The sequence below is a fragment of the Podarcis vaucheri genome (genome assembly GCF_965113315.1).
Source record: "Podarcis vaucheri genome assembly, chromosome: 5".
In the NCBI taxonomy this organism is placed as follows: domain Eukaryota; kingdom Metazoa; phylum Chordata; class Lepidosauria; order Squamata; family Lacertidae; genus Podarcis; species Podarcis vaucheri.
This window is the reverse complement of record NC_138763.1, coordinates 102,278,204-102,303,954: the sequence shown is the minus strand read 5'-3', so window position 1 is coordinate 102,303,954 and position 25,751 is coordinate 102,278,204. Positions and strand designations below refer to the sequence as shown.

The following is a 25,751-nucleotide window of genomic DNA, read 5'->3' as shown; positions in this document are numbered from 1 at the left end:
GAGTTCCTTGAGGTGTGAGGCCCATTATTCTCTTATATTTGAATTGTTTGGGGCCTATGGATACAACACTGCACTCCGAAATTAAATGTTCCCATTCTAGAAACTAGGAGCCAAACTAGTTTGGCCACAGGGGAAACCCTTGAAGGAGGACAACTCTGCCCCACCACCCAGGCCCCTACTGACTGCGCCCTAGAGCAGCATGGGAGCCATTGCAAGATGGCACAGCCCACAGTACTCCAGGGGACATATGAACTGGCTCTGTGGGGAAATGGTTGGCATGGCTGAGCCATGGGGAGTTCTGGCAAAGCGATGGAAATGGCAGGGCTTGGCAGATGCTTAGTTATGCTCTATAGTTAATCTGATTTAATGTGAAGATAGATGGAAGAATTTGAGAAGGGAGCCATAGGCCTCGTGGACTAGGAAGTTTTTATCTGATTCTCCTGAAAGGCAAGAAAGCTACTACACAAAGCCAGTGGCGTAGCGTGGGGGGTGCCAGGGGGGCCGGCCGCCCCGGGCGCAACATCTGGGGGGGCGCGCTCGCTGCCTCTGGAGTCGCCGAAGAGCCTCTGGCGCAGGCTGTAGCAGAGCCCCATGTCTCGTGGAACCGACGAGCTGTGCGCGCGTCCGGGCTGAAGGCGCCCGACAGGCAGCGGCTCTCAACGCTCGCCGCGGAGGACGTGCCAGGCAGCCCCTCCTCACAGCCCCGCCTCCGCTGCTGCTGCTGCAGCTGCTGGGCCATGTTGCATTTTCCTCACCTCTCTGCCCCCCTCCTCCTCCGGGCAAGCGGCATGGTTTGGGTGGCAGCACCAGTGGCAACTCACCTCAGATCGGCAGGTTAGGGGTTAGGGGGGCGCAAATTACTTGCCTTGCCCCGGGTTAGGGGGCGCAAATTACTTGCCTTGCCCCGGGTGCTAACAACTCACGCTACGCCGCTGCACAAAGCACTTGAGTCTTCCCAGACCCCCTTGGAACACCATAGACAGGAAGATCAGGGGTTTCAGTTCATAAAACACTTTGCAGTCTTTTGAGCTGAAAAGTTCTAAAATGGGTGGAAGAACAGTATTAATAATGCAACATTTGATTTTTCTATTATTGATTTTGTCACAAAATTATGCTTTCAATATTTCATGACAATGTGAAGTACAAGGCACCAACTTCTATGCAGACGGAGGCTTGTTATAGATGCTCTTTAAAAAATAAATGGAAAGTGCAGTTATTCTGTTCATTTATATCTCACCTTTCCTCACAGGTGGCGTGCCTTGGCCTCCCCCTCCCCGTTGTATCTTCACAACGTCCCTGTGGGTTAGGTTAGACAGTGACTAAGCAGAGGGCTGAGTTGGATTTGAACCAGCTGACATTTCTGAAAAGTCTTCAGAAGCCGCTGCGTGGAAGCTGTAATGGGATGGAAGGTTGGTCTGTGTGATCTCTCAAGGATTCTCAAACCTGGATGTAAAAAAGAGACTACTAGAGAGAGTCAAACTGGGTGGGCAAGTTTAGCCTGGTCACTGTCCTTTGGTCAGGTTTATTGGCTCCAGTGGGGCTCAATGGCCAATCTCCCCATAACTAATAAAATGGCCAAAGTCTCTTTCTGAAAGGAGCATGTCTTGCTTCCACCAGCTTCTGTGGGGGATGATGCCATGCAGCTGCTTGAGAAAAAGCCATGAGTGTGTTTAGGATGAGTTTAGTCTTGGACTGGAAGAGACACACAAACTTGCTCTTTGCAAAAATCCTATTGTCCTGCTGGCCTCCTAGAAATCTGATGGGGAGCAGTGAATGGAAGACTAAATTTAAAATCTTCACTTATTCTCAACACAATGTATATGTGTAAATACAACCAAACAGCACAATAACACCAGTAAACCTCCAGTGACCTCATTCCACAGAAACAAAGTCTCAATGCAGATGGAAAGCCTGGAATTCTAACTAGCGATGGACACTTTTAATTCCTCTCTGCTTTCTCCCCCACCAAATCTTCAGTGTGCTACATTTTTAAATTAAAAAGTCCTCACGAAATTTTGTAAGGATTTTAATGCACATTTTCCCTAGCATAGACATTTTTGCAAGCAATTTTCTCTCATAGAATGCATTTTTGTACACACACCCAAAAAGTATACACATTTTTTTGCTAGGAAAACTGCACCACTGAATTCAGAAAAGTGTGAATTCCCAAGGAGAGCTGTGTTTCAGTTAGCATACTGTTTCAAGAAGCATTAATTAGGTAGATCAACATTAAAATGCAAACAGAACTGACTTCCTCCCCCGTACCTATGTGTAGCATAGTAATTGAATACACGTTCACCCTTCATAAACAGGGATATGTTTGTTTTGCTTTTAACCTGTAAAAGCAGGCGTGTTTCAGGGATGAGGAGCAGCTCCAGTATTCAGTCGTGGGATAGCTCAGTTGGTAGAGCATGAGACTCTCAGTATGAGGGTCACGAGTTCAAGCTCCTGCGTTCAAGGGGGTTGGACTAGATGACCCTCATGGTGCCTTCCAACTCTACAATTCTATGATTCTATGAATGCTAGGTAAGGGACACAGGTGGCACTGTGGGTTAAACCACAGAGCCTAAGGCTTGCCAATCAGAAGGTCGGTGGTTCGAATCCCCGCGACAGGGTGAGCTCCCATTGCTCGGTCCCTGCTCCTGCCAACCTAGCAGTTCGAAAGCACGTCAAAGTGCAAGTAGATAAATAGGTACCACTCCGGCGGGAAGGTAAACGGCATTTCCATGCGCTGCTCTGGTTCACCAGAAGCGGCTTAATCATGCTGGCCACATGACCCAGAAAAACTATCTGCGGACAAACGTTGGCTCCCTCGGCCAATAAAGTGAGATGAGCGCTGCAACCCCAGAGTCGGTCACAATTGGACCTAATGGTCAGGGGTCCCTTTACCTTTACCTATGAATGCTAGCCAACAGGCACATGCAAGAGCTTCTGCTCATGACAGCTCAGCCTTCTGAAAAAAGGTATTGTATCTCCCTAGTTCAGTTTAAAGTATGTGCAAAAGCCGGCAAAAGCAGCTTAATGGAAAGGAACAGGTACAATAGATGCAGATATACATACAGTGCTCCTTCCACCTTGGCCATTCTGGCAGCATAGCATGGCATGTGTTTTCATCTGCAGTCATCCTTTCCCCCCAGATTCACGGGGCTTCGGGATGCCTCCCTGATCCTTTGTCTGCAGCAGCTGAGGATACAGGGCATTGCCCTGCAAATCTGTCAGCAAGCCGCTTGAAAGGAGAAAAGGTGAAAGAACTGAAGTTCTCTTGGAGGTGAAACATTCATCAAAGGGTATTTCAGTGCAAATCAAGACAGCCTGCTCCTTGCAGGAAGGAGTTTGTAGGGTGAGAACTGTTAATAGGAAGCTCTAACAATAGATGATTCCCAGTGGTTCAAGTGTTATAATTGGGCAGGTTTGGATTTAATTTTCACACAGTGTGATCGGGCTCATATCACTGAACCTGCATCTTCTCCCTGAAAGCATAAACAAACATGACTGCCTCTCAGAAGACTTCAGGCGCAATGACAAAGTTGCCTTTGAGTCACCTAGAATAGTAGGGAATGATATTTAATTACACACAGCCTAGTCTGATTAGCAGGGGTGAACAGAGCTCCTACTGAGGTTTGATTAAATTTCAGGAGATTGTAAGCCACTAAGCAACAGGGAAATATACGTTAGGAATGGGCAGAATGGTGGAGCATGTAATTTAAAAAACCCACAAGTTCTTTTTGCTGTTTTGCCCTCCAAATTCAACTTTTTGAATTTGTTGTTGTCATTAGATGGTTTTCTACAGCAATTGGAGACATGAAAAGTCCTCCTGCGGCACTTTCCTGATTTTGATGGGATCTCGTTTACAGTCTCAGGCTTCATGATTGGCAACATCCGCAAAACATTTCAATTCTGTTGTTGCTCTCCTCTTGTTGAATCTGTGGGTCTTGGTGGTCACTCGCTCCGTTCACAGAGAAAGACACCACAGGACAAGTCCCATTTCCCTTGTGCTTCAGGCAGACATGGAGCTTCTGTTACCTGAGGGAGGCAAGACATACACCGCCTTCAGGAACAGCCTCAATTAACCCTTCCCCACCCTCCCTCCTTCAGCTCTGTGCTGGCTGTGCCTAAGCAGAGTTCTACAATTTTGCCTTACTTGATGTAGAATCAGGTTGTGCTATAGTCTGAGAACTTCCCTGGGCGGGGGTCTCTTCTGATATTACTTCCTCTTCTGAGAAGAGACACTGCAACATAGCAAGTGAGCCATAAGTAGTATCTGCAGAAGTCTTCCATGTCAGTTTCACCTAACTATGCAGAAAATCTGGTGCCCTTTCATAGATCCACCCAATGAGGTTGGATGGGCATCTGTCATGGATGCTTCAGCTAAGATTCCTACACTGCAGGAAGTTGGACTAGATGACTTTTGGGGTCCTTTTTAACTCTACAATTCTATTATTCTATAATGACACTGCTGTCAAGTTTTTACACCCAACATCACTTGGGTAGGGCCTTACTACACAGTTGTATGTGTGAAGAGTGGTGCAGCAACTGAATAGCAGGGACTCATGTGATGAACCCATGAAAAAGCAACTTCGGTGCAACTGCTGTAATGTCTACAACACAGCCTCAACTTGAAGCTAAAGCCAGGAAAAATCTGACTCTTTCCCCCCAAACAGAGAAACTCCAAAACTCCGATACCAAAAACACATTTATGGAATGGCCCTGCATTCACTGTTTGTGAACAGGAACTGAAACAGATGCAAGCAAAGTCATCAGATGTAGTAATCTACAAGCTGTTACTTTGAAGGAAATCCACAATATGTGAAGTAAGGATCTGATGTAGTATCATGGCTAGCAAAGGTGTGTATTAGCAAGTCATCCACTGGAATCTCCCTTTCTCCATGACCTTGCTATAACTACAGTATGGGGAATAATAAACGTCATCTGCATTAAAAGGCTGCTGAAAGGATCACAGCATTCAGAGATACAGACATTCGCAAATGTCGTTATAAATGCTGCATATTAAGCAGTCCTCATCATACCAAAGGAAATGAAATTGTTCCAAATGAAATTCTGTCTGGACCGGTCTTGTGACACAAAGCAGCGACTTAACAAAAAATGCATCAAGGCACACATAATAATCTACATGAAGGAAACCCTTCTATGCAGGAAATAAAACCCACCAAGATTTATCAGACCATTCGAGAATGTAAATACTGTTTGGAAACTGAAACTCTTTCCCTTCGCCCTTTTGTTCATCTGCACTTGAAAGTAGAAATATGTATTCTGAGTGCATAATATAGAGTGTGGTGCTGTCTGAGAGATTCCCACATCGTCCACCCACTCATTTTCTCACCAAGGGGCAGCGAAAGATGGAAATAACTCTCACTCCCACATACACAATATACGCATGCTCCTGGGCAATTTATTTATGATTAATAATATTTTATATGTAAAAAAATCTTGTGGGAAATGGAACAGGCAAACCCAATCCACACCCAGGTAAACTGAAGCCCAGGTAGTTTATAGACCAATAATTCTACTGGAGCCCAATAAAAGTGAATCAACATGGTTTTCCCAGTAGTGATGTATGGAAGTGAGAGCTGGACCATAAAGAAGGCTGACCGCCAAAGAATTGATGCTTTTGAATTATGGTGCTGGAGGAAACTCTTGAGAGTCCCATGGACTGCAAAAAGATCAAACCTCTCCATTCTTAAGGAAATCAGCCCCGAGTGCTCACTGGAAGGAAAGATCCCGAAGCTGAGACTCCAATACTTTGGCCACCTCATGAGAAGAGAAGACTCCCTGGAAAAGACCCTGATGTTGGGAAAGATGGAGGGCACAAGGAGAAGGGGAAGACAGAGGACGAGATGGTTGGACAGTGTTCTCGAAGCTACCAGCATGAGTCTGACCAAACTGCGGGAGGCAGTGGAAGACAGGAGTGCCTGGCGTGCTCTGGTCCATGGGGTCACGAAGAGTCGGACACGACTAAACGACTAAACAGCAGCAACAACAACAACAACAACACACACACACACACACACACACAGCAAAGGCTCCTGTTTCCAAAAAGGACAGGGGGCATCTGATCTCTCCACTACTTTTAATTGGTCTCCAAGACCTGAAGGAGAGGAGAAAGGGGGAATAGGACATTCCAGAATCAGAAAGTGGGATGGCATTAACACCCCTAACTTCTTCCATAGCCACAGCATCCTTGGACTTAGTGAGACTCCAGCCATTGATCTCAAACTTTGCTCTCTGAGTCTCTCTCCAGCCTGCTATTTGCTATCTCCACTGCATAATGCTCATCATACTTTTCTGTGTATAAGACTATGTTTTTTTCTTTAAAAATCATGCTAAGAAGTGGGGGTTGTCTTATACATGGGTAGTGCATAGGGTGGACATTTGATTGGTTGCTGCCAAGGCTGTCAATGGCTATTGCGCGTGTTATTGGTTGCGTGTTATTGTTGCGTGTGTTATTGGCTGACACTCTGGCAGTTGGGTGGGTGATTGGCCGGCGATGAGACAGACTGGAGGTGGATTTAGCGACACGTGTGGGAGCGATTTTTGGCAATCCCCCCCTACAAAAAAGCTCAACAACTCTGTGCCATCTCCCCCTGTTATCTTAAATTTGAGTCCGCCAAAACAGGGGTCATCTTATACATGGGGGCGTCTTAAAGATGGAAAAGTATGGTAACTTCAATCCTAAATTACCCTAAAATACTGGCATTGTCTTTTAAACTAACTGTCAGTAGATGGAGGGAGACCACTCATTTGCAAATGAAAATTTCCCTTGATCCATTATGTTGTCTTAATGGTTCATCCCCAGGCCATCACCTCAAAAGGAAATTAGCTTTTAACACTTCTTGATTACCTAGGATTAAAGGGTTGTCTGACACAGCCTAATATACACGGATCTTGATTAGATTCTAACTCATGGGAATCTGACACACCGTTTAACACGTGAGCCTTAACACGAAGCCTGATCCAGAATTTAAGGTGCCTTGTACTCACCAACTCATAACAATACATTGAAGGTGCCTGCTTGATTTCATTGGGCAGGGAAATGTACTTTTTAATCTTTCTGGACAAAAGCTGAACATCTGAGAAAGGGACCTAGCATTTGAGGCTGAGTCAGAGCCTTGCTCCATCTTGCCCAATCTTGCGCACTCTGGTTAGCAGTGGCTCAAATACCTGAAATCCTTTCATGAGAAGAAGCGCAAAGGATCTGTGATGAAGGGCCCTTCTGTGACTGGGGCCTCACAAAACCTGGCTGACCTGCCCCATATTTGTGGCCTTCATTCGGTGTTCAAAAATCAGAATGGGTTATGCTAAAAAGTTAATCTGAAATGTAAAGAATGAATCAAGGTTCTTTCTATGGCTTGTGAAAGCAAACAAGTCAGCGATTTAAGGGTTATTACCATTTTAATCTTGCAAGCCTTTGAAATAGTAAAGGACATTAGCATCTCTGCATCCACGTTCTCCCATCGTGCCATATTACGCAGAGATTTAGGGCTCTTGCTTTCTTGCTTGCTTTTATGGTTGCTGTGTGGCAAAATGCTGTGAATAAAATGAGCATAGAAGCATTTTCTCCCCCTTCTTGTTAAAAACAAACAACCCTGCAGTCTTAGCAAAAGGGAGAGGAACTTCATGAATAATTCAGCTGCTCATGTTTACGCAAAACTTTAAGAAATGCGAATCAGAACTCAGAATGTAGCCCAACGTTTCCAAGATTGCTCCCACCTACACATTCTGCGCAGAAAGAAGCCTGTAGGTCAAAAACTGCAAGCAGCCCATAGGGAGACGAGCAATGCTAACCTGCGTTTTTCTTTCTGACTGCTAGCCTGGAAACTTAGAAGATGAACTTAGAATAAGACTGGAATAAAATGTGGAATTCTGATTAAAGGTTTTCAGCAGGGCTGGCATTTGACCTATCAAAGAAGGGGGGAGGGGGGATCCATAATGCAAAATCCATGCTTGGTCAGTTGTCCAGTGAATAATAGCTTGGTGTTTAAAGCTTAACCAGATTAATATAGTAACCAAGAAAACAGAATTATGTGTAACTTGTGAACCTGTTTTGGCTTCAGAAAAAGGATCCAGAATGTACTTCCCCTTGCAAATTAATTTGGCTCCCTCTGAAGCTGCACCATAATTCAAACAAGATTTGGAACTGTCAGAGGCAGGGCATTTAAATGTGATCAAGTTTGACCCAAAGGATAGCATTATTCATATCTCTGTAAACAGCGGCGTAGCGTGGGTTGTCAGCACCTGGGGCAAGGCAAGTAATTTGCGCCCCCTAACCCCTAACCTGCCGCCGCTGCCAGCTTCTTCTTGCTGCTGCCTGGTCTGGTCTGGTGTGGTTCTCTCCCGCGCTCAGCGCTGCGCTGGGCGGCCGCTGCACTGTCCCTCCCCCAGATAGTCCCTCGCTCTCTCACAGCACCGCACGCCTGGCACCCACCCCCTCCACGGTGGGCGGCGACCCAGCGGCTCGGATCGGATTCGCACAGCCAGCACTGCAGTGAGAGAGAGTAAGTGAGCCAGGTAGGGGCAGAGAGCTGAGAGTGCGAGCGCCCCCCCCCCGATGTTGTGCCCGGTGCGGCCGCCCCCCCGCCCCCCCACGCTACACCACTGTCTGTAAATTCTACCAGGTGGTAGAATACTTTTTGGTTATGCATAATTATGGGGTTGGGTAGAGTTTGGATTGAAATGCTTGCCAATTGTCAGTTATTATCAACTGAACACCTTTTGTTTGAACAACATCCAATATGGATAAATGCACCATATATTCCAGAATTCCATGGCCTGCCTTGTTCCCCAGACCTGCTAGAGTCAAGGTTACTGGTGTGTTCATCACCTGCTTCGCAACTTACGTTCTGCCCTTTCCAAGTGCTGTAACAACAGGCATTTCTCAACAGGAACAAGGATATCGGGTTCAGGAGGAAGCAGTGCAGGCACTAGCCGTTCTAGTGGCACAAGTCAATGGAGTCCCACCAAGCCCATTAAATGTGCAGCAGGGAGGAAGGGGCCTCTCAAGTGATGTGACACAGGGCTGTGAAAAGTTCTGGGAGGAACCCAAGCCTATTGCCAAAACTGAGGTGCCAACCCTTCGACCAGCTACCATAGCTATGCAATGGAATGTGTGTTTTTTTAAGTGTGTATTTACTTGCTTAGAGTAGATAATAAGATGATAGAAAACTACAACAAAACACAGTACCGTTCAACTGAATTATAGCACAATTTTAACCACCTTAAACCAAATGCATGATATCCAAAAATTAGGATGATTAAATAACATTGTTGACAAATAATTGACTGATTGACCAATTAATCAATAGTATAGGTCTTTTGAGTGTTCAAAGGGTTCGTACATACTGTACATAATACTTAATCCTTGCAGCAACCTTTTAAAGTAGGTTATTATTATTACCCCATAGGTAGGGTCAGGTAAAGGTAAAGGGACCCCTGACCATTAGGTCCAGTCATGACCGACTCTGGAGTTGCGGCGCTCATCTCACTTTATTGGCCGAGGGAGCCGGCATACAGCTTCCGGGTCATGTGGCCAGCATGACTAAGCCGCTTCTGGCGAACCAGAGCAGCGCACGGAAACGCCGTTTACCTTCCCGCCAGAGCAGTACCTATTTATCTACTTGCACTTTGACGTGCTTTCGAACTGCTAGGTTGGCAGGAGAGGTAGGGTCAGACCAACCCTCAAACAAGGTGAGGCAACTGCGTCAAGTGGCAGGATCCACAGGGGCAGCAGATCTGGTCTCCAAATAATGCCTTGCCCGCTGCTGCTGCTGCCATGTGTTGCTTGGAGGCCAGTTCTGCTGCCTACTTGTCTGTTCCTCGCCCCCTGGCATCTCTACAACGATCTCTTGGCAAATAGGAGGCACTGCTGGCATGGGCGTAGGCAGGGGGCAGCTGCCCTCCCCCAAAATCAAGCAATGAACAAAAATACCTAACTAAAAGTAGAAATTGTCGACAGATTTTGACAGATTTTGAGCACCTGGGGTTAAAAGTCAGTAATTAAAAACAATGGTTTTCGAGACATTTCATTCTGAATCTGCTAGCCAGAGCCAGATAGAGGATTATGACAGGTGGGTGCCCTGCCCCCTCCCAACATAAATCCTGGCTCTGGCCATGACTGCTGGTCTCTTCCTACCTCATGAAATGAAATGTCGGGAGAAGCCCTCTGGGGTCTCTGCATGAATCACATTGAGGGCCCCACCACCTTTGATTCCCACTTCAGCTGTTGGGTAACACTGATGTGATTCCCCTCCTTGTTTCCAATGTAGATCCTCATGACTTCCTTCTTCCCTGGTGGGGCGGAGCAACATTTCATAGCTCACCTCCGTGCCAAAATGTCTGAGGCCAACCCTGCCCATAGGAAAAGGAGGGCTAAGCCTGACAGAGAAATAGTTTGCCTTAAGGCCACCTCATAGGTTCACGGCAAAAGGGAGTTTCAATTTGGGACCATCTGTTTATAAAGCCTTAAACAGTTACATTTAAATAAAGATGGAGAGTACCAAAACCTCAGCTGCAGGTACTTTCTTGAGAGAGTGAGAACTCTTAAGATATTTTACAATTTAATTAAAAGTCAACATTCATTGTTTGATGGAAAGGCTATATTTAATATAAAAAGGTAAAGGTACCCCTGACCATTAGGTCCACTCTGGGGTTGCACACTCATCTCGCTCTATAGGCCAAAGGAGCCGGTGTTTGTTGGCAGACAGCTTCTGGGTCATGTGGCCAGCATGACTAAGCCGCTTCTGGCGAACCAGAGCAGTGCACGGAAACGCCGTTTACCTTCCCGCCAGAGCGGTACCTATTGATCTACTTGCACTTTTTGGCATGCTTTTGAACTGCTAGGTGGGCAGGGGCTGAGACAGAGCTCACCCCGTTGCGGGGATTCGAACCACCGACCTTCTGATCGGCAAGTCCAAGAGGCTCAGTGGTTTAGACCACAGCGCTACCCGCGTCCCATATTTTAATCAATATATATTTAATATAGCCAGAACCAAAATAGACTAAAAACAAAAACAAAGGCCAAAATAGTGCTAACTGTTGTTGTTGTTTAGTCGTTTAGTCGTGTCCGACTCTTCGTGACCCCCTGGACCAGAGCACGCCAGGCACTTCTGTCTTCCACTGCCTCCCGCAGTTTGGTCAGACTCATGTTTGTAGCTTCGAGAACACTGTCCAACCATCTCAAGGTTACTAGACGTCCCTGTTTCCCAGGGACAGTCCCCGGATTTACAAATCAGTCCCCATACAAGTTGAAGAGTTGTCCCCGGATTCATTGAAAAAAATCTAGTAACCTTAAAATTGTCTTAATTTGGGTGTGGGTGTGTCAATGGTTAAAGTTTGCGCTCACTGATTAAAATTGGTCCACACTGAAGAATTGCTTAAAGCTTTAATCTGGGATTAAAGTTTGCAAATCCATTACTGTTTCTTTGTCTTGCTTGAGGGAGTAGGTAACATTCTATGAGGACTATGGAAGGGTTAATACTAAAAATCAGCTCCCAGACGTTGCTAAGCAACCATGAACTGCCCTCTGGATCACTTACCAGCCAATGGCGATTTGTTCCGCTGATGTCATTTTGCTACCTTAATATCTATGCAGAAGAACTGTGTGGGTGGAGTTCTGTGAAAATCTACCTGAACTGCTTTTAATTAGTATCATCTAATAAAATTAATTCCTTTTCCTTCTCCACTTTAGCTCCAAAGCTTAATAACTTCGATGGAAGACTTAACAAAGCAAACTTGATAGTCATTCAAAATTATTTGTCCCTTCACAATATTTGGATGCTGCACTCAGATTGAACAGTTAATATATATATATATATATATATATATATATATATATATATACGCACATAAGATTTATATCCAGACTGTCTTCTGGAACAAGAATCCTTTGGGAATAAATACCCATTTCAACCTGGAAACATTATAGTTATAATAATGGCTGACAGCCTTATTCCCATGAAACTCTCACAGGGTTAAGGATCTTTACAAGTAAAGTTAATTCTGGTGAAACAGCATTAACTTGGAGCATAACGTCATTTATCTGAAAGCCTCAGGGAAAGGCGTAATGTTTTTGAAAAAGGTTCCTTTTCACACAGGGATACATGGAGCAGCTTGAATTACCGCATGAAGGGCTGAATCTGTTTTTTGTAGGGTTCAGGCTTTTCTGCAAACATTTGGGATAAGGAGAGGGGGTGCTCTTGGAGGGGGGAAATCCCCTATTTTTTCATACCATTTTTGGTTCCTCTGCACAGCGATTGTTCCCATCTGTAAATGTCCCTTTGCCACACACCTCACACCCCTGGTTGTTGTTTAATTGAATGGACCTCTTCTCAGCCAGTCAGGGGTCACGAAGTGAACATGAAGGTATCAATAAGCTATATAGTCAATCAAACCCACTTAGTTTATTTATTTATTTGGCTTCTATACGGATCTTACCAGAAGAATTCAGAGGAGTGCTCAACCCTGGCATACAGAAAAACCACCTGGAACCAATAGTTGCTCTAGCCATGCAAAAATTAAACATCAAACACTCACACACGTACATATAAATGCCTATCATTTTAGAATGTAATAATTAATACATCAAAAGAATCAGAGGCTAGAAATGTTCTAAAGGTATGCGTTCTCACTTTAATATTCTCTTTCTTAGCTTTTCAGGTGTAAAAGGAAATGAAGAATGGCAACTTTGCACCTGTCCTTTGACCTGATGTGAATCACTGCTTAGATTTTCAGCAGACAATGGGACAAGACGACCATCTTGAACATGGCTTGATGATGCACATAAGAGACAGGTATTTGCCCTCTGCATAATATACCATTTCATTTGCATATACTGTTTTTTTTACATAGGTAGATAAATGCAATGTAATGTGGTATATAGTGTTTGGGAAACAACAAGTATCAATGTTGTCCTGCAAACCCCTGCCTAAAAAACCAAAGAATCACAGAATTGTAGAGTTGGAAGGCAAACCAAAAGTCATCTATTCCAACGCCCTGCAATGCAGGAATCTCAACTATAGCATCTGTGACAGATGGCCATCCAACCTCTGCTTTAATATCTCCAAGGAAGGAGAGTCCACCACCTCCCGAGGGAGACTGCTCCACTGTCAAACAGCTCTTACTGACAGAAAGTTCTTCCTGATGTTTAGTTGGAATCTCTTTTATTGTAGCTTGAATCCATTGGTTTGGGTCTTATGCTCAGGAGCAAGAGAAAACATGCTTGCTGCATGTGATAGCCCTTGAGATATTTGAAAACGGCTATCATATATTCTCTTTTACAGGTTAAATATACCCAACTCCCTCAACCATTCCTCATGAGGCCTGGTTTCCAGACCCTTGATCATCTTTGTTGCCCTCCTTTGCATACGTTCCAGCTTATCAACATCCTTCTTAAACTGTGGCGCTCAGAATTAGACACAGTATTCCAGGTGTGGTCTGACCAAGGCAGAATAGAGCGGGACTGGGACGTCCCTTCAACTGGACACTGTAAGCCCTCCCTCCCTCTCTCTCATAGAGAGGAGCAAAGGGCACTTTTATGACCAGTGCTTTTTTTCTTAAAAAATGTTTAGAGGTACTCTCATTTTCCTACTCATATTGAAATACTGCCCCTCGATGAGGCCAAACTTAGATTCACAAAATGTTTAGGGGTGTGCGTACCCCTGCGTACCCCCAGGAAAAAAGCACTGTGTATGACTCTGCTAAATGATGGTGGGGTAACAGATAATAATAATAATAATAATAATAATAATAATAATAATAATAATGTCCCGCCTATCTGCCTGGGTTTCCCAAGCCACTCTGGGCGGCTTCCAGTATATCTAAAAACATAATAAAATGTCAAACATTAAAAACTACCCGATACAGGGCTGCCTTCAGATGTCTTCTAAAAGCCTTACCTTGTGTCTCATGCAAAGACACACAGTTCTGCCATCCCTGTTTTGGAAAGCTTTAAAAGACTGAAGGTTCATTCTTATACGAGCAAAAATAATAATAATCTATGATTATTCTGTATTATGTAATTATTGTCTCAAGGGTATCATTAGATGACTAATGGAAGGTTTTGATCACTTGTTTTATACTGTATCAATAGAAATAGTGAAAATTGCTATTTCTCCTCAAAATATTGTAAAACTGGTTGTCAATCTGAGGGTGTGATAGTCCACAGACATTGTACTGTTTCCCCAGATGCTGGATTCCCCATTCTCTAAGATTTGACTACATGAATGGAACTTTGTTCTTTCCCAGTTTACACATCCTTGTTGTAGCTCAGACATGTCCAACAGGTAGATCATGATCTACTAGTAGATACTGGGGTGTTCCTGGGAGGTTCTAGTAGATCTCTGGCCCCTCAGTGATCTTGTTTCATAGAAAGAAAAAGCTCCAAAACTTTAACTTCCTAAAAAAAGCTCAAAAACTTTGACTATCCAAAAAAAGGCTATCCAAAAAAATTGGTCCATCCAGCGACAATGGGTAGATCACTGCCAGTCTTTTTATACTGTGAGTAGAACGCAGTCTATAGGGAGTTGGTCGTCCCTGTTGTAGCTTATCCAAATATCTAATCACAGTCTTGCCGGGAGCTTTCTGGTCCAAGGAAAGCCCTCCATACAGACACAAGATTCTCCTCGGCCCCATTGGGCCGGAATCTGTGAATGTCTCCTGAGCCAGATAGTTAAGTATAGACTTGTTCATTTCCTGTTTTCTAAAAGGGCATTTGGAGCTGATGGCTTGTGCTGAGACTCAAAGGAACAACCCCTTGCTCTTTACAGGAGTTATTTTACAACCCTCTCTTTTAAAACCAATGACCTGTTACTGGAGGAGATGGGGCTATTAGCCATGAGAAGCTCACTATGACCTCCATATTCAGAGGAAGAATGTGCCTGAGTTTCAAATGCTGGAATTAAACCACAGATAACTTTCCTAGGACCATCCAGTTGGATACTAGGGCTGGGCAATATATTGATATATTGTCCAAAACTGGTTTGAAGCCCATATCATGGTCTTGGTTTCAAAATTTTTGACCTAGCAATATAGCACAAATTATGATGTGTGTAAGGCCTGAGTGATGCCTGGCTTTTAACATTGTGATATATCACCAGGTAAATACCGTGATATACTGATATATCACAATGTCTGAAATAAGGATGTAACTATGAAGAGGTGAACAGGGCAATGTCCTGGTGTGACTTAGGGGGTCTAAAGTGGATACACATTTTTACTTACCTTCACATATTGCTACAACCATTCAGAGCAGAAGGAATCCTGAGAGAAACAATGACTGGCTTCACGGTTTTTCCCACATCGCAAGTTTTCACACAGAACACACACACACATCATGATTCACAATATATCATGGAAAATATAGCATTTGGAGGAGAGGGGTGCGCTGAATCCTTCCCTCTGAGATGCTAGTTTTCCATCCACATGGTGTGCGTTTTGATTTCAGGAGAATAATTCAAATGTCCAAGACAGGAGAAGCTGTACTACTTCATTCTACTGCTTGTAGATGGTGTTTTTTGTTGTAAGAAAAGTATCTTTTTTTTTTTTTTACTGAAACTCCAGTGCCGTTCTGTTGTTTTAATGCTTTCAGAGCAACAGCTATTACAGGATCCCTTCTACACTCTGCTGAGTCATTGTTTTAATACATATTCTGATATGAAAGTTCAGACACCTATTGAATCACAAACCCCAGTTTTTGCAACAGTTATGTGTTTGCTTCCAATATTCCATTCGGAAACAACTTCAGCTGACTTTTGTTCAGTTGTAAGCAAATTTCTGTGTTGCTTTTTGCTCTTGCTTCATTCCTAGATTTTAAAGAATTTATTAAAAAGGAAAAGGAATAAAAAAGGATTAGACCAGTGGTAGCCAAACTTTTTTGCAAAATTGTCTCAAGTGACTCATTCCAGGGCGTGGAACGATGCCACTATATTGTATACTATGTGGATATGGTGATGAAGAAGTTATTGTACGGTGAGGGGAGATTCAAATATTCTATTGTAAATATGAGGGGGTGGAATTGGTAAAGGATTAATTGTGTGAAGTTCATATTGACAAGCTGGAAGGTGTGCAGAGGAAGGCAATCAAGATGATCAAGGGTCTGGAAAACAAGCCTTATGAGGAATGGTTGAAGGAGCTGGGTATGTTTAGCCTGGAACAGAGGAGACAGAGATAAGACCTTCAAATATCTAAAGGGCTAGATAAATCATATTTCAATAATCAACTGAAGGATGTTTCATGACTAGATATTCCGTTTGACAGGCAGATATCCGAGAATCCAGAGGAAGAGGCATCAGTATTCAAGTCAAAGTCTCTACTACAATTCCAAAGCAATTTAAGCAATTCCTACCTGTAAATGAAAATATCTATCATTGTTCTGAATGCAAAAAAGCACCTGTTCCAATCTGCAAGTGCAGTGGGAGAAGAGTATACCCTGCTGTTGGAAGGCCATCTGTCACGGATGCTTTAGCTGAGAGTCCTGAATTGCAGGGGTTGGACTAAATGACCCTTGGGGGTCCCTTCCAACTCTACAATTCTATGATCCTATGATTCTATGCTGAGAAGACAATACTTAGATTAAGGGCTGTTGGCATCTCCTTTGCCACATTGCTTAAATATTTCCAGGCCAAATTAATTAGAATTTGTTGCATAGCATACCATTTATTTCATCAGTAGCCCTGACTTTTTCTCCTTGCTCATTGCTGTGAATTTTGTCCAAGATTTTCTAAGTGCAGTCCTTGTTTAGCACTCAGTGTTTTAAACTGCAGTAGTGTGCTCATTAATTAACGAAACATGTAAAAGTACCCCAGCCTTTCAGCTGTGCTCAGACATGAACTAAGCCAACAGCAAAATTAACAAATAATAGAGATGCACAAAGCCTGTCCCTTTATTTTTATACTGTTTTCTGCTTTTCTTACTCATCGTCTTGGATAGCATTGCTTTCAGAAACCACACAGCTGTAAATATAATGTACTTCAGCATGTGCATTTAATGTGCGGGCTGCCAATTGCTTTTATTATGAGACACATTCCTATGCATATTTCCACTTTACAGACTGTCTTCAAATTGTTATTTTTGCTTTTGGTTTTGGTGGGCATAAATTGGGTGCCTACCAGAATGCAGAGAAGGCAGGAAGTACCTGTGGATATAAATAACTTTACAGTAAGGCTGGATCTAGACGCATCAAAGAAGTGTTTTCAGTTTAAAGCGTTGTAAATTTAAACAAGGAAAAGAGGTAGAGAAAAATGGGACTCCACATCTCTATCTGGTGGCACAATGTTATATTGCACATACAACGCATATAAATCACTTTTTCTTTACCAGTCTAGCTGAGTCCCAACTTACACAGGGTTTACATTCATTCCAGGGATCATGCCTATTATCCAAACTGCATATATTCAAAACACACTGAGTGCAATGGTGGGTGGCATTGCCCAAGTCGTTCCCTCTGGATGCCCGCCTCCCATATACAGTATTAGGACTGAGGCACCAAGTTAGGGAAATGGATAACGGCACATGAAATCCTAGATAGCACAAAAATTGTTGGCGTACCATCTCAGACAAAAGTCACTGGCGTAATTCCACAAATGAGCATTTGAAGCTGAAAGTGCCAACCAGTGCTGTCCTAATTTGACATCCTGTTAGAGCAAAGACTACATGATTCTTTAAACTCAAGTAAAGCTAAACACAAATCTACGTATGAAATGTTGGACAAGCTTTCCATTCTACTAATTCAGCCAAGACTGGAAAGACATTTCCTGTCTGTTATCCACACAGCAGATCTTGCCCATTGCTTGAACTTATGAGTCTTCAGAGCCTGCCGTAAATCACAATAGTTGCTGCCAAGAAAATCAATATGTGTTTTAGCAGCAGCTTTTTGAAATCTGTTTGTACTCTTGGCCATGGTGGAGCAACACAAGGAAGCAATACTTTGTGAGGAGGACCCCCTACTGCTCTGCAGAAGATGAAGTTAGCAAATAAACACTACTCCCCAGAGCATCACCTTTGAGTATCTCTTAAGGTTTTTTCTTTTCTTAACTTGGCTTGCCACAAAGGCAGGGAAGCACACAGAAGGAAGAACTATGAGTTTCAGCTGCAGCACTTAAAACCAGCCAACCACATTTCCAAATGTAGGCCTGCAGATAAGTATCACACACGCTCTTACATAAATAGAATCTCGTGGAAAGGATGCTCGCAAGCACCACTCTTCTTAGAGAATAATACTGCCCAAACAGCAACTAATTAAACAGTCGTTTCTTGCTTATTAATAGTAAATAACATCAGAGAGCCCTTGTGGTGTGGTGGGGCAGAGTGGACTTGGAGAAGCTTGGCTAGCACCTACACTCGGCAGAGTCAGGTAACTGATGAGGCCTGCAAAGAGAGTCCATTGCCGCTCTGTTCATGGTTGTGTTGTCTGGGTAGTGTCTCCTCCTAAACAAGGGCAGCTGCTACCATAACGAAAGGAAGCAGTGGGGAAAGGCAGAATTCTGTGTTTGTTTCATTTTGGGAAGGGGTTCCACCAATATTCAAATCAGGCAGCACAAAACTTCAGTTGCAGTAAACTCTTATTTCACATGCATCCACTTACACTGAGGGATTAAGACTTCCTTACGCTATAGATTTTCACAAAAACAGCAAGCCCTTTTCTGTTCCACTGAATTTTTAGATGCACCCAAAAAGTATATTTGGGGGCCAAAACAAACAAGATAGATAAGGGGGAAATACTAGACAGAAATATCTAATATTTTTCTTGATTTTGGTGTTCCAGGCCTAATTTATACAATTGGGCCAAATGGTTTAGATTTTATTAGCACTTAGAAAAGCCACATTACCTGCCATCCATACCTGTTGGAAATCTATTCACTGCAAATTGCTTAGGTAAGGAGAAATTCATATTCCACACACAAAATCCAACCTTCAAAACGAATTCTCCTTGAACTTCCTACACAAACAAACAATCCCCACCCGCTTATCTATGCTGCTTCTGAATATTTTACTGGGTTTGGGGTGTTGCCTGTGACACAACATGCCTCCAGACTGTCTTGTGGCGACTTTGATTGAGGGATTCATGCTCCTAGCAGTATTTTAAGTTTGTGCAATTCAAGCATGACAAACACAACAAATACATGAATAAGAATTGTTGAGATTTGGAAAGTGAAGGAAAAATGCATTGAAAACTGTGGGAAAAACGAATGATTAATGGAAAGATGTGTAAACACCCTGCAAGCAAATCAAAAGGAATGTTCATTGTCGTATAAGTGCCCCACAATAAAATGGAACAAATGTTCAATAAATACTGGCCATAGGCTAACCACTGTTTCAGCTTTATGCAAGCAAATCAGGATGAATGCTCAATAAACAGGACATTTGGAGGAGCCCAGAGATAGTCTAAACTCTTGCTACTGTCATTAAAAAAATAAGTTTTATTGGAAGACATGCCAAGCCTTGAAGAAACGGTGTATCCATTTTTTAAATGACTAACTGAAATAAATATTCTGCACACATACAGGATTGGTTATGGAACCAAAACATCCAACTAAATCACCCTGTACTCTTTGGATACAAAAGTGATAGGTAAGGCAGTATAAATCAAAACAGAAAATACTTTTTAATTTAAAATAATTTTTAATAAAAACAAGGTTACTTGACTTCCTGAACACATGGCACACAGTAAGTATCTTTTTCACAAATGTGGTATGTTTTTATTATTCAGTTGAATATTTCCGTGACTTCATTGCCCACATAATCATGCTGAAAGGATGTAAATCTTTACAGTCCAACCCACAAATTACACTGGAATACTTGGGGTTCGATCCGGTTTGGTGGCTTCTGGATGAACATCTGCATCCATAATGAGCAGGCAGAGGGAGAACAGAAGACCTTCCTCAAAGAAAGGAGTGGAGGTGCTCTTCCCTTGTGGCTCTTTTTAGAACACCATTGTGCCACTGGCTCATCTTTACAGGCCAGTTGATCTTTAAAACGAGGAGGCAGCTGGACCAACTCTCTCGCCTTTGCTTTCTTAAGATATACATATCCACTCTTTGGCTATTCTTTATCTTTAAAGTTCGGCTTGATACCAGCGAAACCTATGTGCAACCACATGTGTTTGTGGGCAGTGCTGTTGCATCAAAGGGGATGAGAGCCCAGGGAACCAGCTCTGTAGGTACACAAATTATGAGGCGAATCAGGGTGATTCTGAGAAGCTCCTCACCTTTCAGAGTTGGACCACACCATTAGAGAGGCATCTCAAGGCAGAACACGGACTCCCTAAGCCACTAGCAGCCAGTGAGATGGCACTGGTGGACGACCACTGCTCCAATCTGAAGCTCCCACCGCCATGCACTGCACCAGGCCAAGCTCCTTGCACCTCCTCTCTCCCTCTTGGCCAGGGACCCACTGTCATGGGAAGCCAGGAGAGCAATGGTGGCCAAAGCCACACCACCTCAGAGCTTTTATTGACAATGAACTCCCAAATTTGGGATCCCCTCTAAACTGATGCCAAAGTTTTTCACTCATTTTGTGCCATTTTGTACCTCAAACCCCACATTTTGGGGTATTTTAAATGATTTCTTAAATGATTTTATTTTAATTTTGCATTTTCAATTTTACAATATAAAAACAGAATAAAAAATACCGTATTTTTTCGCACCATAGGGCGCACTGGACCATAGGGCGCACCCAGTTTTTAGGGGGGGGAATCAAGAAAAAAAATCTTTTTTCCCCCCAGCCCCAAAGAGCAGTGTACAGGCTGCACACAACCTCTCCCTGCCGGAGGGGTTGCGCGCAGCTATGGAAGACGCCAAGGCAGCGAGCGGGATGGATCCCACTCACTGTTTTGGCTTCCCCTTTAGCCGCGTGCAGCCTCTCCTTGCCGGGAGATGCTGCGCAGGGCTTTCCTGGCTTTCCTGGGAGGTGGGGGGATTTCCTCACCTCTCGCAAAAGCCCGCAGAAGCCGCGCAACCCCTTTAAAGAGATTGCGGCTTCTCCTGGCTTTTCTGGGAGGTAGGAGAAGGGACTGATGCAGCCACTCAGTCCCTTCTCCCTCCTGTGGAAAAGCCCGCAAGAGCGCACGGAGCTTGTGTGCGGCTCTTGGGGGCTTTTCCCGCCTGCCTCCCCCCCTGCATTCGCTCCATAGGACGCACACACATTTTCCCTTGCTTTTTAGGAGGGAAAAAGTGTGTCCTATGGTGCGAAAAATACGGTAAATAAATATAAAATCCCCTTTGACTTTCCTCCCCCACCCCCTTTGTGGATCTTCCTCTAATGATTTTCCCCTCTGCATTTCTTCTGTAGCTTAATTTTTTTAATATATAAATCCTTTATCACTCCATAGTTCAAATTTTTGCTACACGTTCTATGTCAATGCTACCAATGTGTGTGTTTACAGTGATTGTTAAAATAAATTATAAACTTTCTCCATTCGTTATTAAAGTCGGTCTCTTCCTGGTTTCTAATTCTTCCTGTAAGTTTTGACATCCCTGCATAGTTCATCAGTTTTATCTGCCACTCTTCCTTGGTCAGAGTTGTGCCATCTTTCCATCTCTCAGCTAACAGCATCCGTGCAGTCTGGTTGCGTATGTGAATAATTTCGTCTGGTCCTTCGGGATCTCTGGACCTAAAATACCTAAAAGAAAAGCTTCTGGTTTCAGCATTTTCCCCCAATTCATTATATTTCATTGTACCTCAAACCCCACGTTTTATACCACTCCCCAAACTGAGTAATTGATACATCAAACTGGTGTTTGTAGTTAACACCCAAATATCAAACATTGTCTTATTCACTCCAAACTGTTGCCAAACTTTTGCAATAGTTTTGCATGGTTTTGTACCACAAACCCTGTGTTTTGTACTGCCCCCCCTCAAACTGAGTAACTGATACTCAAACCTGTAAGAAAAATACTTCATTAAGGAAATTCTCCCCCCTACCCAGGATGCTTCCCTACTGGTGAATTAGGAAGCCACAGTATTGTATCCAAGTTTTAATTTTTCATGAATGCACAAGGGATTTTTATAAGTCACTGCCATAAGCAGTTAAAAGGATTTGGTTTACGTGAAGCCCTAACACAAGGATAAATCTGTCCGGCTGAAAAACATTGTGGGAAAGAGATCTGTTTACAACAGGGTTGTTGTTTTTTGTCATTTGTTTTTGGTGTACTTTGTGCTGATGGGATCCATGGAGACTGAATAAACAAAAGCAACTGCAGAACTCGCTTCAAACTCTGGGTTCAAAAACCGCTTGACCCAGCTTTGGGAAGTTTATTGCTCTACAGTGGAGAAATCCCTTGGTGACACAAGATTTTCTTACTCAGCATGTTTCTTCTACAAAAAGCACTATCCTCTTATTATCATTTAGGAATCAACTGCAAGGAATCCTTTCAATTAAATTTTGAAGGGGAAAGAAACACTAGTCTTTATTATCATGCAGTCACCTACAGAAGAAAACATCGTGGCATGGATTAGTATTTAGGCTTTGCTTAACCTCTTTCTCCCCGTCCTGCCTCTTTCTACATACCCCCAACCCTCCTCCATAAAAGGGATTAATGTGAAGCCCCAACTGAGAGATTATTTGAATGAATTACACATCAGATTAAGGGAAATCTTGTTTATTTATAGCAGCATCAAAATAAAACCTTCACTGATTAAAGACGGAAAGTCCATTCCTCTTCCCTGAAAATAAAGAATCAAATTCTTGGTTTCGCATGAGACAAGCTCCACACAGCTGCAACCGAAGGGCTTCACGAGGCTACATCATGCCATGTTTGCTCTCAACCCCCATCCTAAATCAGTGGACTGACATGTCTCTCAGTCTCCCTAGTAGAGAAACAAGAAGTGTCACAGGCAGCAGGTGTGTGATTGTTCCCCTCCCCAGAGAAGTGGTATGATCATTTTCTGTAGTACACACACATGCACACAAGCATTTTATGCTACTAAATTGCACCCTACATTTCACAGATGAAATGTGGACCTTGTTCTTATTTGCGACACTCCCACTCAGAAAACCCATAAAGACAGGGAGAATGTTTTTTATGTGGTTTGTAGCACGGTCCCCATCTTAAAGGATTTCAGGTAACAGAGCTGAGAAATCAGAGGAGAGAATATTAGGCTACATGAATCAGTGGCCTTTCCCTCCATAACAGCCTCTTATGTTCAGAATAGCCATATTTTCACATCAGGAATTACTGCCCAAGCAGACGCCCTGACTAATACTGTCACATATTACAGAAAAGAAGAGCCAGGTGTGTAAATAAATACAGTCATACCTTGGTTCTCAAACCCCTTGGTTCGATTTTGGCTCCCGGATGCCAAAAACCCAAAAGTAAGTGTTCTGGTTTTTGAATGTTTTTCAGAAGCCGAATGTCCGATGAACATCGGACATTCCACTGAGTTGAAGAAGCTCCTGCAGCCAATTGGAAGCTACACCTTGGTTTTTGAACGGTTTTGGGAGTCGAACAGACTTCCGGAACGGATTATGTTCGAGAACCAAGGTACGACTGTAGTGTAAATAAATTCAACTAACCCAGTATGCTTGGCAAACCACCACAAGGTCTCCCACTAGCACAATGAGGTTTTCACCCTTCCTTGCACCCCCCAATTCCAACATGGCAGGTCAGAGGAAGCCCCAGAAAAGTGAGGGGAGGGGGGCACCATGCCATCTATCAAGCAGAAATGCTTGTGCTGGTGGAACAATCAGGAGAGTGAGATGTTTAATTGCTCCCTATCAATTTAATTTGTCTAAGAAATTAGGGATGTTTAACTTTTCCACGCCACCCCAATCTCTGAGCGATGTGAGATTCCATGGTTTCCAGGCACTTACTCAGGCTCCGTGATTCCTTTTGGAATGAGACACAGCAGAGACTGTGGTGTCTTAGGATACGTGGTTTATCTACACATATTTGCAGCCTGAGCCTGAGGTGGAGCCTCTTTCCTTTTCCCCTGTTAAACACCCAGGCTATGACTTTACCAGGCTAGCCTGGCTATTCCAAAAATTAGATCCAGGGATTAGAGGGGGCACACAGTTTCCCACCCCAGACTCACAATATTATGCTTTAGCTCACAGTTGACTTGGTTGTCTTTACTATAGAATTGCTTCACTATCTCTCCACCTATTCTAACAAAATTTTGGGTGAGCTATGATTTCCAAAACATACACCATCTGCTTTGCACTACTTCTGACAGTGGTATAAAGTCATGGTATATATCAACCTGGGAAGGATGCCAATCTAGGAGATGGAAAACTCTGATCCCAAACCTCTGTTGCCCTGCGTGATATCTTCAGGAGAAGAAAAGACTAAGGAGTAAACATCCCACAAATCTGGAGTGGAATCCCGAAGGTGGCTGGATGGCGTTCTATATGCCTGAAGCCAAGCTGGTGCCAAGCGTCTAGCTCTGATTTCCTTTGGACCACATCAACAAGGCGGAGAAAGGAGTTATGTTGTCTGGGCAGCCCAGGAGCTCCATACACCCTGCCCAAGCTTGAACCCCAGGGAGGTCAGTTTGGTGCTGCTGAAGGTGCACTCCATTGTCTCTTGAGACAGACAGATGCTAAGAACCAGTAGCTGGAAGTCAGCCAGTGTGTTATGGATTCATAGAATCATAGAATCATAGAAGAGTTGGAAGAGACCACAAGGGCCATCGAGTCCAACCCCCTGCCAAGCAGGAAACACCATCAGAGCACTCCTGACATATGGTTGTCAAGCCTCTGCTTAAAGACCTCCAAAGTAGGAGACTCCACCACACTCCTTGGCAGCAAATTCCACTGTCAAACAGCTCTTACTGTCAGGAAGTTCTTCCTAATGTTTAGGTGGAATCTTCTTTCTTGTAGTTTGGCTCCATTGCTCCATGTCCGCTTCTCTGGAGCAGCAGAAAAAAAACTTTCTCCCTCCTCTATGTGACATCCTTTTATATATTTGATTCATTCCCACCTGTGATCCTCAGAGCTACAGGGCCCTCGGCAGCATTCCTCCCCCTGTCAATAAATGACCTGTAGTTGGAGAAGGGAGTAAAGATACACCCAGATTTCATGGAAGCTCCAGGTCTGACTGTATACTACCAGCTGTAAAATTCACACTGTGGTTGGCAAATGATGACATCCTTACTTTTTACCGTGTGTTGCCTGCAAAGAGGCAGTTATAGAAATGGAGCCCGATTACAGGTTGTTGTTTTGCACATCCAGAAAGTGCTACCTCTTTTCTCCACTTATTTTCCACCATGCCAAAAACATAAATTACTTCAGTCATCACCCTCTCCAGCAAAGACCCACCACTTGCCTTGGGCAGTTAATCTCTTGCAGAAGTCGCAGCTGCCCTCAAAGGCTGCAGCCGTGAACTGTGCCAAATGTGCTGGGCTGTGGCCATCGTTTAGATATCCGCCTAGAGAGAACTGCTGTTTCTCCTTGAAACTGATATGTGTAGTCTGGCTTTCAGCTACAAGGCTTGGCCTCTGAGTCATCTCCTTGACTTTTTTATTATTGGAATGCCTTTGTTGGCATTCCTTCAAGGCCCTGTGGTGGGCGCCCTGTCCAAACCACCTGAGTTCGGGCTTCTCTTCATTCACAGTCAGCAGTTTGGCCCTTAATTCACTGCAGACAGTGGTGCTTCTGAACTCGCTGCATCTTTCGTACACCTTGTCTATGTGTGGTTTACATGGTGGGAACCTCCTCTCTCAAAGAACGGCTGGCACTGGTTAGCTGGGTTATTTACCTGTCACAAACATTCTGGAATTCAGGAGTTCCACTGACAGATCAGTTG

At 43.7% G+C, this 25,751-nt stretch overlaps 1 protein-coding gene across 1 annotated transcript in view; it reads left to right on the top strand.

The window, feature by feature from the left end:
- Positions 1–25,751, top strand: part of SHISAL1 (shisa like 1) — a gene marked incomplete at its 3' end in the record, with an annotated part of 176,696 nt that overhangs the window by 62,290 nt on the left and 88,655 nt on the right. The window contains exon 2 of the mRNA XM_082223338.1: positions 12,662–12,803. The remainder of the gene's footprint in view (positions 1–12,661; positions 12,804–25,751) is intronic.